The 12,500-nt window shown below is 48.0% G+C and overlaps 1 protein-coding gene and 1 pseudogene across 2 annotated transcripts in view; one reads left to right on the forward strand and one right to left on the reverse strand.

Moving 5' to 3' along the window:
• Positions 1-12,500, forward strand: part of fam189a1 (family with sequence similarity 189 member A1) — a gene marked incomplete at both ends in the record, with an annotated part of 116,971 nt that overhangs the window by 45,907 nt on the left and 58,564 nt on the right. The window lies entirely within an intron of this gene.
• Positions 10,519-11,487, reverse strand: LOC310799827 (protein FAM8A1 pseudogene; annotated as a pseudogene). Its single transcript has one exon. The product of its transcript is annotated as a protein FAM8A1 pseudogene (transcript).

A 12,500-nucleotide genomic window follows, 5' to 3' on the forward strand; every position in this document is an offset into this window, starting at 1 on the left:
TAGGCGTGAGTTCTATTTTCAAGCCGACAAGGCGCGTGCAGGCAGGCTTCTTCTGTCAAGCCATGAAAGAAAAACAAGACAATATCCGTGGGAAATGGCAAAGTCAACTGAATTTCAGTGTTGAGCAGAGAGAGAGAGAGAGAGAGAGATTGACGGGTGGCTATCACGTGGGGCTTTCTCCCCGTTGGCAAACACATTTTCAGGAGAGAGAATAGCGACCGAAGAAGCAAGATGGACAATGTTGTTGTGCCAGCACATATTCTTGCAAGATTACCTCTCTAAAATGTCCGACTATAGTCAGACCTGGTTATACATATCCAGCATCAATAGAACATTAAATATAGCCTATTTGACCTACCCATGATAATTCGGGACCACACGTGAAAAAATACAGTCGGGAGAGAGGAGAGGCGCTTGTGACTCGGCTCAGGTTCAGCGTGGAATAGGCGTGCGGTGTGATCGCAAAAGCGTGTAATAGGTTCACGCCCAGCTCAAGGTCTGCAGGTGTAGGCGTGGGTTGAGGCAAGGCAAGGCGTAGGTTCTCTGTGTGAACTAAGCGTTACACTGTGCTGCTGCTGCTGCTGCTGGGTGAGTCTCAAGCTGTGTTCACACCGAGATATTTATTTTTCGCTCTGTCGCTTGATTCAACCCTTTGGAATCGCTCTGTCGCTCTGTTTAAATCGCTCATCAACAGGCACACGAAATGACGGACATGTGGGGGATATAACGTTACGCAATGTCATGCTGTTTGTCCACTACGAGCCACCGTCATTGTTTACAAGCTAAAGCCTATCAGCGTGCTCCTAACGCGAGCTCCATACCGGTAGTACAGACTTCACTTCATCTCAGCTGTCAGCCTGTCAATCAGCTGTCAATGCGGTTTGTTGCCACACAATAAACCAGCGGTTTGTTCCAAGCCAGAGTGATCCTTGACTCGCTCTCACACGGCAGCCAATCAGCGTTGAACAGCGAGCGGCTGATGCCAGCGTATTTTCGCTCGAGTTGGGATATTTCATCTTGAGCGACGAGCGTATTTTCTCCCTATTGCTCTGTCTCTGCCGCTCGGACGCCCAGCGATTTTTCTCCCAGGCAAATATACGCTCAATCGCTCGTTTGCATTGACTTTGTATGTAAACTCGACGCCAGCGAAAAACTTTAATAGGTCGGTGTGAACGCACCTTCAACCGTGTTGCTGGTCACACTTGTGTGGGTTGACGGGCCTAGAAAGCGTAGCTGTGGGTGAATGTGTCTTCAGCTTTGGGGGCATGTTCAGAGTCTGATCAAACCACTGGATCACAACTGGTGTTTTCACAGCCACTAACCCTGGAAACGACACGACCCAAAGTCACTTAGAAGCCTTAGCACTTTTCACTTTCCTTGTCTCTGTGTGAGTAAGATGGAAAGACATTGAGCTGCTCATGCTCAGTTCAAACAGACATAATCATACCCTGGGTAGAAGAAAGCTTTGGCTGTCATGTATGCAGCAGTGCTCTGAACTCCGATCACAGTGCTCTGAACTCAGATCAGTGCTCTGAACTCAGATCAGTGCTCTGAACTCAGATCACAGTGCTCTGAACTCAGATCACAGTGCTCTGAACTCAGATCAGTGCTCTGAACTCAGATCAGTGCTCTGAACTCAGATCAGTGCTCTGAACTCAGATCAGTGCTCTGAACTCAGATCAGCGCTCTGAACTCAGATCAGTGCTCTGAACTCAGATCAATGCTCTGAACTCAGATCAGCACTCTGAACTCAGATCAGTGCTCTGAACTCAGATCACAGTGCTCTGAACTCACATCAGTGCTCTGAACTCAGATCAGTGCTCTGAACTCAGATCACAGGATGTTACACTTGGTTTGGCTGCGTTGTTCCACATGCCAGCGGTGGAATGTGTCTCTCAGGTGCACTGGCACTAATCGCCCTATTCACCTTATGTAGCCACGCCCATTTGACCCGGTTGTGTGGCCGTATCAAAACTTCCGGCTAAAAATAAAATGGCTGCGCTGCTCCAATATCATCTAACTCTGAATTAACTAATAATTTAGCCAATTGTATGTAACATACCAAATGAAAGCAAATGAAAACGGCAATGTCTAAGAATGCAACGCCATGTAACTGGCTCGTTAAGTCTCGCATTCCAGGGAATTACGTTAACGTCTGCGGAGACGTTAGTGGCTCACGCTGCCTCGGAGGAGAGAAAACTATCTGAAGCTTTCTATGTTGGAGTCCAGGTATGTTTTACAAGAAAGTGCTCGTCATTGTCGACGATAACGTTATCTGACCTGGCTAACAGTGGATACTCGCTCGCTTGCTGTGTACCGAGCTCAAAGTAGTAGGCTACGTTCTTTATTTTATCCCCTGCACTGTCCGCTCCAAAAACAACTCTTATTTTGCGCCGTGACCGCCGGAAGTGTTAAAAGGACCCGGAAGAATTTGGCCCACTGTAAGGTGTGAACATAAGGTGAATAGAGGCTGAAAACCTTAAATCCACTGTCATGTAGTACATCCCCTTACGTCTGTGTGTGTGTGTGTGTGTGTGTGTGTGTGTGTGTGTGTGTGTGTGTGTGTGTGTGTGTGTGTGTGTGTGTGTGTGTGTGTGTGTGTGTGTGTGTGTGTGTGTGTGGGGTGTGTGTGTGGGTGTGTGGGTGTGTGTGTGCGCGCGTGTGTTCGTGCGCGTGTGTTCAGCCATGCATTGTGTCCACATACATATATACATAGCAGTAGCAGTACCGGTAGCAGCCTGACCTTAGAGGCACTGTGTGAATGTGTGATTCAGGCTCTGCGAGGAGCTTCAGTGGGACTTGACTTGACGGAGGAGAGATGACAGCCTATCTCTTATTTATATATCGCTTCTTTCTTTTGACCTTATTCCTTCTTTTCCCTCCTTTGTACTTTGTACTACTGGATGAAAAGAAATCCAGAGACACATGTCACGTCGACATGACTCAGGTCTCTCTCTCTCTCTCTCTCTCTCTCTCTCTGTGTGTGTGTGTGTGTGTGTGTCTCTCTCTCTCTCTCTCTCTGGTTGTGTTTTCGTTTCGTTTTTTTTCTGCTCATGCACGGAGGACGTTTAGCAGGGCTGTACGCTAACTTGTTTGCATGTAGCGCTGGTGCTACAGTGCAATCTACAGTATGCTGTATTGCTGCTTACCCTGACGTCTGCACTGGGATCTGAATGGACTTGTAAGATGAAGAGGTCCAATGAGCTTTTGAAAATTCAATTCTCTCTCTCTCTCTCTCTCTCTCTCTCTCTCCCCATCATTCTTGGAGGGAGAGAAGAAGCAGGGGATGGTTGTGGACCCCTCTATGATTTGGGTGGGGGGGGGGTCCCATGTTATTTTCTGCTATGAAGGGAGACATCATGCATGCTAACTATCACCACTGCCCTTCCCCACCCCCCTCCAATCCATTTGATGCTCTCCTAATGTCATAAATAATCCCACTGTTCATCATTTCAGTGTGTTGTTCCCCTTCTGCTCTCTCACTGTGCCTCACATCATCTCCCATCATCCTTCAGGTCTGAGGAGAACCTGGTCCTACATTGTGCTGTAGGTCTGAGGAGAACCTGGTCCTACATTGTGCTGTAGGTCTGAGGATAACCTGGTCCTACATTGTGCTGTAGGTCTGAGGAGAACCTGGTCCTACATTGTGCTGTAGGTCTGAGGAGAACCTGGTCCTACATTGTGCTGTAGGTCTGAGGAGAACCTGGTCCTACATTGTGCTGTAGGTCTGAGGAGAACCTGGTCCTACATTGTGCTGTAGGTCTGAGGAGAACCTGGTCCTACATTGTGCTGTAGGTCTAGAGAACCTGGTCCTACATTGTGCTGTGGGTCTAGAGAACCTGGTCCTACATTGTGCTGTAGGTCTAGAGAACCTGGTCCTACATTGTGCTGTAGGTCTAGAGAACCTGGTCCTACATTGTGCTGTAGGTCTAGAGAACCTGGTCCTACATTGTGCTGTATAAGAGTTCAATACTCTTAGCTCTATCTCTCCTTTAATAACCATGACTCATTCAAGGAAATCGTCTCTGCCTACTAGTGTGCCGAGACATTTTGGTCAGTCGATGATGGCAGGGTTGGTTGGGTTTGTTATTGGAAAAAAGTCACACAATACACATTACTTATGATTTTTCTTAAAAGTAATAAACTACGTTACTTACCGGTACATTACTCCCTGAGAAAAGTAATTAGTTACACTACTCATTACATTACATTACATATTGTAGACCTAAGCCCACATTATGGGCAGAACTACGGTAGTCAAAATCATGACAGAAACAAACCCATTTATTTATTTTAAGTAGGACTTAAAAGAGCCACAACGACCCATAAAGGAGCCACATGTCGGGTTGAGTATCAGTGCAGGGTCCATGCCCATTGCTTCCTGGCTTTAGCCAGATCCAACCCCACTGCTTCCTGGCTTTAGCCAGATCCAACAGATACAAAAAACATCTGATAGAATTTTAGAGCTGCTGCTACTAACTGTTCTGTAGCATGCTGCTACTGTTCTGTAGCATGCAGCGCTCTGTCCTATCAAGCCAGCCTTCTGTCTCTGGCCTCAACCCAGAGGCAGAGAGAGGCCAGAGCCAGAACACTCGCTCGTCTAACACTCAAACCAGGGTGTAAAACAACCAGAACATCACAACAACACACATCTGTTACAGTGTGCCCAGGCTGTTTAACACAGAGTCTGTTACAGTGTGCCCAGGCTGTTTAACGCAGAGTCTGTTACAGTGTGCCCAGGCTGTTTAACACAGAGTCTGTTACAGTGTGCCCAGGCTGTTTAACGCAGAGTCTGTTACGGTGTGCCCAGGCTGTTTAACACAGAGTCTGTTACAGTGTGCCCAGGCTGTTTAACACAGAGTATGTTACGGTGTGCCCAGGCTGTTTAACGCAGAGTCTGTTACGGTGTGCCCAGGCTGTTTAACACAGAGTCTGTTACAGTGTGCCCAGGCTGTTTAACGCAGAGTCTGTTACGGTGTGCCCAGGCTGTTTAACACAGAGTCTGTTACAGTGTGCCCAGGCTGTTTAACGCAGAGTCTGTTACAGTGTGCCCAGGCTGTTTAACGCAGAGTCTGTTACAGTGTGCCCAGGCTGTTTAACGCAGAGTCTGTTACAGTGTGCCCAGGCTGTTTAACAACGCAGAGTCTGTTACAGTGTGCCCAGGCTGTTTAACAATGCAGAGTCTGTTACAGTGTGCCCAGGCTGTTTAACGCAGAGTCTGTTACAGTGTGCCCAGGCTGTTTAACGCAGAGTCTGTTACAGTGTGCCCAGGCTGTTTAACGCAGAGTCTGTTACAGTGTGCCCAGGCTGTTTAACGCAGAGTCTGTTACAGTGTGCCCAGGCTGTTTAACGCAGAGTCTGTTACAGTGTGCCCAGGCTGTTTAACGCAGAGTCTGTTACAGTGTGCCCAGGCTGTTTAACGCAGAGTATGTTACAGTGTGCCCAGGCTGTTTAACGCAGAGTCTGTTACAGTGTGCCCAGGCTGTTTAACGCAGAGTCTGTTACAGTGTGCCCAGGCTGTTTAAGGCACTGATTGCTGAGGGCACAAAACTCCTCCCAATGCGTGTTTCTTTGCAGATTCGGCTCATCGGGGCCGAATAGGCTTGCCTGCTGTGCGGGCTCGCCGCACGCAGCCCACAGCTCACAGCTCGGCTGCTGCGTGGCCTCACCTGCTCTATTCATTGGCATGTGCAGCGCACAATCGCCTGCCCTATTGACATGCACAGCGCACATTTGCTCAACTTTGCATCACTGATGATATCACTGTCACTGATGATGTCACAATGCCTATGACTCAGTGCCTATAACATCATCAGTGATGTCATAAGATGATTTTGGTCAATAATGATGTCACTGATGACATCACTGATGATGGCATAGACATTGTGACATCATCAGTGGGACAAAAATGTACGCATACGGAGAGGGTCGTGGTTCGCAGAGAAGAATGTAGGGAAACATTGAACTGATAAATCCAGAAGGAGGCGGTAATGCAACATAAAGATAACTGCCATAAAAAACCAAAGAAGAAGAAGAAGAATTGAAACAAACAGATATTGCCCACTTGCTCCATTTTATATAAAGGATTGTCCAGGATCATGCTGAGGTTCTTAAAGCTCAGCACCATTTCAACTGGTGAGCGTTGATGGAAGTGGGTCATGAGGGGTGCTGAGTTTACTGCGGCTTTCAAACATGAGCTCCTTCGTCTTGGTGACATGGAGGATGTTAGGCTTGTTGGTAAGCTGTGACTGAGTCCCCTGTTTGTGAGGAGGGTGAGTCTGGCTGTGTCATCAGAATATTGAAGTATTTTGTGATGGGGAGGGTCTTAAGAAGACAGTCATTGGTCTACGTAGAGTGTGTATTGAAAGGGACTCAGAACAGCCTAATACACCAGTTGGACTCTTTCAGGCCTGGTACCACTGTGACTGTACCGACCCATCTGCCCACTGTGGGCGGCTACGTGCTGCGTCATGATTCATAATCATTGGGGTTTGCATTATTTCAAACAGTTGAAGTGCATTGGGCTGAAAGACAGATGTTTCGTTCTCTTGGCTGACTTCATCTGGACGTTTCTCTTCATGTGTCTAATAGAGAGCCGAGGAGCTAATAATCTTAAATGCTGGACAGTTAGCGATTAACAAACTGTAAAATATTCAAATAAACCACCGGCCTGTCATTTTAACAATCTTTCAATATTTAGAGATTTTTGGAATGAGAAGGATAGAAGGTATCTTAGTCAAAATTGGCTAAGTGGTGTCTGTCTGTGTGTGTGTGTGTGTGTGTGTGTGTGTGTGTGTGTGTGTGTGTGTGTGTGTGTGTGTGTGTGTGTGTGTTTATAATTAGCCCTAGGTTGAATACAGGAGACAGGGAGTTTGACGTTAGTGAAAACCTGACGTCAGCAGTGACATTCAACCATCTGACGCATCTGAGACAAATGAATCAACATTCAACCATCTGACGCATCTGAGACAAATGAATCAATGACTCACTGAAGTGAAAGTGTTGCCAACGTTACTCATCAATGAACAGCTCACCATGGCAACACAATACGTTTTCATAACCATATAAGCACCAAGAATAGATACAAGTATGCCTCTTTCTTCAGATAGTGCTTATAAATAATCAATATTTTAAGACCAAAAAAATACAGAAAATAAACTCTGCAAAGAATATGAGTTTCTATATCTTTAATTATAAAACGGCTCTCTCAAATCAAGCAATCTGATTGGTTCACAGCCATTGTATAATTCCAGTAACCGAGTTCAATAACCCATGGCCAGGGGCAGACTGGGATCATAATTCAGGCCGGGCATTAGATACCAAGCAGGCCAGGCCGATACGGGCCGCGTCCGAAGGGCAGCGGCGGAAAATTTGGGGCGTTTGAAGCTCAATTTGGGCCGTTTGAAGCCCAATTTGGGCCGTTTGAAGCCAGATTTGGGTCGTTTAAAGCCAGATTTGGGCTGTTTGAAGCCCGATTTGGGCCGTTTGAAGCCCAATTTGGGCCGTTTGAAGCCCAATTTGGGCCAAGTCCAATTTTACAATGAGATGCACCCACTTTAAACCTGAATAAAGTAATAAAACCACTAGTAAACCAGTAGGCGGCGCCTGGCCTGCTGTTCAGTGAGTGGCCTGGCCTGGCTTGCAAAAAAAAAAAAAAAAAAAAAAAATTTTTTTTTTTTTTTTTTTTTTTTTGGCAGGCCAGGCCAGGCCAGGCCACCGGGCATTTGCCCGACGTGCCCGATTATGCAGTCCGCCACTGCCCATGGCCATGGGTTATTGGTTGCCATGGCAACTCTCTTACTAAGAGAGTAATAATAAGGCTTACCTCAAATGACAACGTAGAAAAGAAAATGGCGGAGACAGCTGTCAGATCCTTGTGAATCGATCTTCGCTTATAACTTTACTAATACTTCGCAGAAAATGATGTTTTGTACAAGAATAGATGCGGGCTAATGTCTTCTTTGCAAAAGAAAGGCTGTTAACCCCGCATTTAACTCCGCATTTAACCCCGTAACGTTAGTTGGTGTCAGCTTTGCAGAGAGCATTCAGCTTCTCAACAAGCGCTGAGAATGCAGCGCTGCGGCTCGAGCTGCCTGTCGGGGTTTCCAGAAAAATCTCAGCTACTCAGCAAGCGCCAGGATTGGCCAATGTCAACTTCAGTCTCCAGAACGATCCAATCAAATCACCCGCATGTTCTTGCGGTCCCGCCTTACAGTAGTGTTTCAACTGACTCTATCAGAATGACATGCCAGTCGGAGTCGGACTTATAGTATTATTATTATTATTATATTATCATACTTGGAAACCGTTTTATAAAAGCAATATAGCACTCGAGCAGCGTGTGTTGTGGAATATATCCCGCTGATAAACTGTTATCCCACTCGGCCTGCGGCCTCGTGGGATAACAGTTTATCAGCGGGATATATTCACCACAACACACTTGCTCTCGTGATATATTGCTTAAACGTACGTTAAGCTTGACATTACTACGACAACATTAGATCATTAAGATTCACATCTTCAATGAAGCAGTCTTGGGATATTTCTTACTTCAGAAGGTTTCTTGGCACCTTGACAGGATGTTGGAGTTTCATGCTAAATACCGTGAGACCAATGGATGTATTTTGTTTTACTGTACAAGGCCTAAACCTGTTTCCATCACATTTTGAAGTGCAATTTGAGTCCAGGTTCGATCCGTTAACCAACAAAGATCCGGTGTAGAAATGGGCCGACCCAATGCTCTCTTTGGTGCTGGTGCAGAAGTGATTGGTTTGAATTCAATTCAGGATATTCAGAACCAGTGAGCACGTCACACGTTGTCAATACTCCTCATTCAGAGCTCCGGTTTCTCCGAGTTGGCGTCACAGCCACATCAAAATGGCAACTTGCATCGTTAATGATAATCACAGATTCAGATTCAAAAAACACAGGATAATAAGATGTAAATATCCCTTGTGCAAGCACTTACTAGAGAGTCTTTTGATGGTATCTGCAACACTGAAGTGGCTAATGATGGAATTTGACACAGAGGGGCGAGGGTTAAAAGAGTCATTGGAGTCATCAGGTGATAACCCCCCTTCACCGGCGTTTCGACGACAAAACCACTACACCTCTAGAGGGCTCGTCGGCAACACCTGGCGTCCCAGGTGTGCCCTCCTCTGCTTTCAACCCTCCCCTCTGTGTCGTCTCCCACAGTTTATCAGCAGCACCGGGCAACAGCTTCCGTGCCAACTCCAACTCCTCCATGACAGTGGTATTGATGCACTGCAAACTTTGGTTTACATCCCGTTGCTGTGCTTCACTCGACTGATTTGACCTTGCCTTCGCAGATGTATGACAGTCAGAAGGGTATAGTCAACGCGAGGCCTCTGTCCCTCCTCCCTCCAACACGGAAGCCTGTGGGCAACAGCCTCCGTGCCCGAGTCAGACTCCTCCATGACACCATTCTCCCTCAAACACCGAAGCTTGTGGCCCGCCGCTGCGATTCCTGTGGTGCTCTCTTGCACTGTGCTCGTGTTGCTCATAGTCGTTTCCGGTCCAAAGTCTATTACCGCGATATCAGCCGATGAGTCCTCTTCCGCCCCCACTCTCGCAGACTCCGGGGGTATTCTCTTATATTTACTTTTCGTAGCTAAAGCGGGTGTTTCCAACGTGCTGAAAAGCCTGGGAAACTACAGCCATGGGAAGCTAACCCATGCCTGTCCCGGTGGGGTCTGTTCCCTCCTGTCAGCTGTCTCTCCATGCCGCCACAAGGCCTTTCCCCTGTCGTCAGCTGACCTTTCTCAGCAGTCACTGGACAAATCCAGAACATCAGATTCAAAAAACACAGGATAATAAGATGTAAATATCCCTTGTGCAAGCACTTACTAGAGAGTCTTTTGATGGTATCTGCAACACTGAAGTGGCTAATGATGGAATTTGACACAGAGGGGCGAGGGTTAAAAGAGTCATTGGAGTCATCAGGTGATAACCCCCCTTCACCGGCAGAATTATTATAAAGACGTTTTTGACAATTTGAGGTCTTAATGATGTAATGTTAACGTTTCATATGTGTTTGTATCATCTGTGTTTCGCTCTGTGTGAAATTCAGCATTCAGCATGTTCGGTTAGCATTGTTCGCTAGTAGGTAGCTACCATGCTAACGCGGGTTGCTATAGCAACAGTTTGGGTTTGCCCCCGAGCGGGAGGTGCAGCGTGAACGCAAACCTGTCCGGGCCGAAGGTTCCGTGTTGAAACTTACGGCAGTCCGAGTTGTCTTGAATGCGGTATTAGGGCTAATGTCCACCAGCTCCGGAACAGATGCGGTACGGCTGCGAACAGACCCACACTCATGTCATCTGTCAGACGTATGCGGGATCAGATAAAAATAGAACAGGTGCGTAATTTTTCCGTACCGCATGCAACGCCCATCTATGAACATGGGCGAGAGTCTGATCCGGCCGTTTTACCGGATCCACAACGCAGCCGTAACACATATGATGTCCATTGGGTTTAAGAGTCATGCTGCAGGGGGAGAGGCTATCTGCCCCTCCGCTGGACCACAATGGTTCCTGCTACAATGTCGTAGACAGTCCTGTTGTGTGGGAAGAAGTGCAGAGTGATGAAGACTGGGATGATGAAGGCGATGGAGAAGTTCTTACCCAGCGCCCGTACTGTGGAGGCAGAGAAGGACACGTTGGACGCTGGGACCACGAGGACGCAGTTGGGTGGTCGGACCATAGTGGACGTGTCACATGTCACTACGCGCAGGCCCAGCAGGAACTTCCCCGGGGTGGCTCCGCCCGCCCCCCAGATCCAGATGATCTCGTAGAAGAACACCAGCAGCCTGTAGACCAGAGCTACGGCCATCATCTTCTGCAGTTCCTCCATGGACATGTTCTCGTCTATCTCCTCCACTATGAAGTGGGTAATGAATTTGGCAATGTCCTTCATCCCACTCAGATGCATGATCCACAGCACGATGGTGGCCTTCACGCAAAACAGGATCAAGAAGTCCACCGTCTCAGCGAGGAATCTGTGCAGGGCAGAGGGGATGGTGTACTCCTGTCCTGCCTGAGGTGGAGTCCCGTTCCCCTGCTGCTGGGCTGGCCAGGGGGTGGAAGCTGCAGTCTGCTCCGTCGGGGCACCACCCGCAAGAGGGGGCGCAGGGAAACTGAACGGGTACGGGTAGTTGTACCAGTTGCGGGTATCAAAGCCACACTGGCCGACGCTGGGGGGCGAAGCAGGTGCACCCGCTGTCCCCGGTGGAGGGAAAGTGCACGGCAGGGGAAAAGGGAAAGCTGACAGAGACATCCAGCTCTGCCAGTGTGCAGCGTCGCAGTAATACTGCCACATCCACTGCTGCAGCGCAGCGCAGTATTCCGTGGTAGTGCTGCAGTATTCCGTGGTAGTGCTGCAGTTTTCCATGGTAGTGCTGCTTTGCGGTTGCTGCTTGTCCTCATTTTCAGTGGCTTCACGCCGACCGTCACTTGCAGTAGTCGCAGCCATGTTTGTCCCAATACACAACCTACTTTGACAGGTCAAGAAGTCTTTTTAGAGAATCCTCGGATAGCTTCGTTAATGTTAGCTGAGCTCCCTGCTGCGGCGGTGGGTGGCTGCAAGGAACGTGTGGTGTCTATGGTGGCAATGTGTGTCACGATTGTGATGTCATCAGTGATGTCACTTGAGCAATTGTGATGTCATCAGCGATGTAATAAATCCTTCGTGCCTGAGGCTTTATAAGAGTGACAGGAGGAGACGGTATGCCATAAAACACCACAGAAGAAGAAGGCTTTATAAGTGGTGGGAGTATAAGTAGGGAGAAGAGGACAAGTGGCGCATCATCTCCAGAGTCTCCATCCTAGTCTATATAGACGGCAACATCTTTGGCTCTGGTGCAGTGGAGTCAGTGTGTGGATGGAGATTTGAAGTGTTTTCATGCCAGGGTGGAAACAGAGGTTTTGGGAGCTGTGGTTCAAAGTGTGCACGATTGTGGAGAGAGTAGATCTGTAGCATTATGAACTTCTCTCCACCACAAACTTTCCTAGTAAACTCCACCCAAAAAGATGTATTGACGTGTAGCAGCCAGGTGCTCAATAAGAATGTATATTGTGGCAGTAGTGTCTGGAGGAAGTCCTCCACCCTGTCTGAAATAACTGTAATGTTGTGTCCAGTCCAGTCTGCTGCAGTGTGGCAGTGCGCATTATGCTGTTGAAAGAGGTGACTGCCATCAGGGAATACTGTCGCCATTTCAGCAATTTGTGCTATAGCTCTTCCGTGGGATCGGATCTGGCTCTCGCTCCCCACGCCCCTCCCCAGAGCCTTGGGCGCCCATGCTGGTTCACCGGGTTGTCCTTCCTTGGACTACTTTTGGTCGGTACTAAGCACCACTGCATACCGGGAACACCCCAGACATGACCTGGCGTTTTGGAGATGCTCTGACCCAGTCGTCCAGCCATCACAGTTTGGCCCTCAGATCCTTATTTTCCTGCTTACAACACATCAACTTCAAATGTTCACAT

Source organism: Poromitra crassiceps (genome assembly GCF_964638095.1).
Source record: "Poromitra crassiceps genome assembly, chromosome: 28".
Classification (NCBI taxonomy): domain Eukaryota; kingdom Metazoa; phylum Chordata; class Actinopteri; order Beryciformes; family Melamphaidae; genus Poromitra; species Poromitra crassiceps.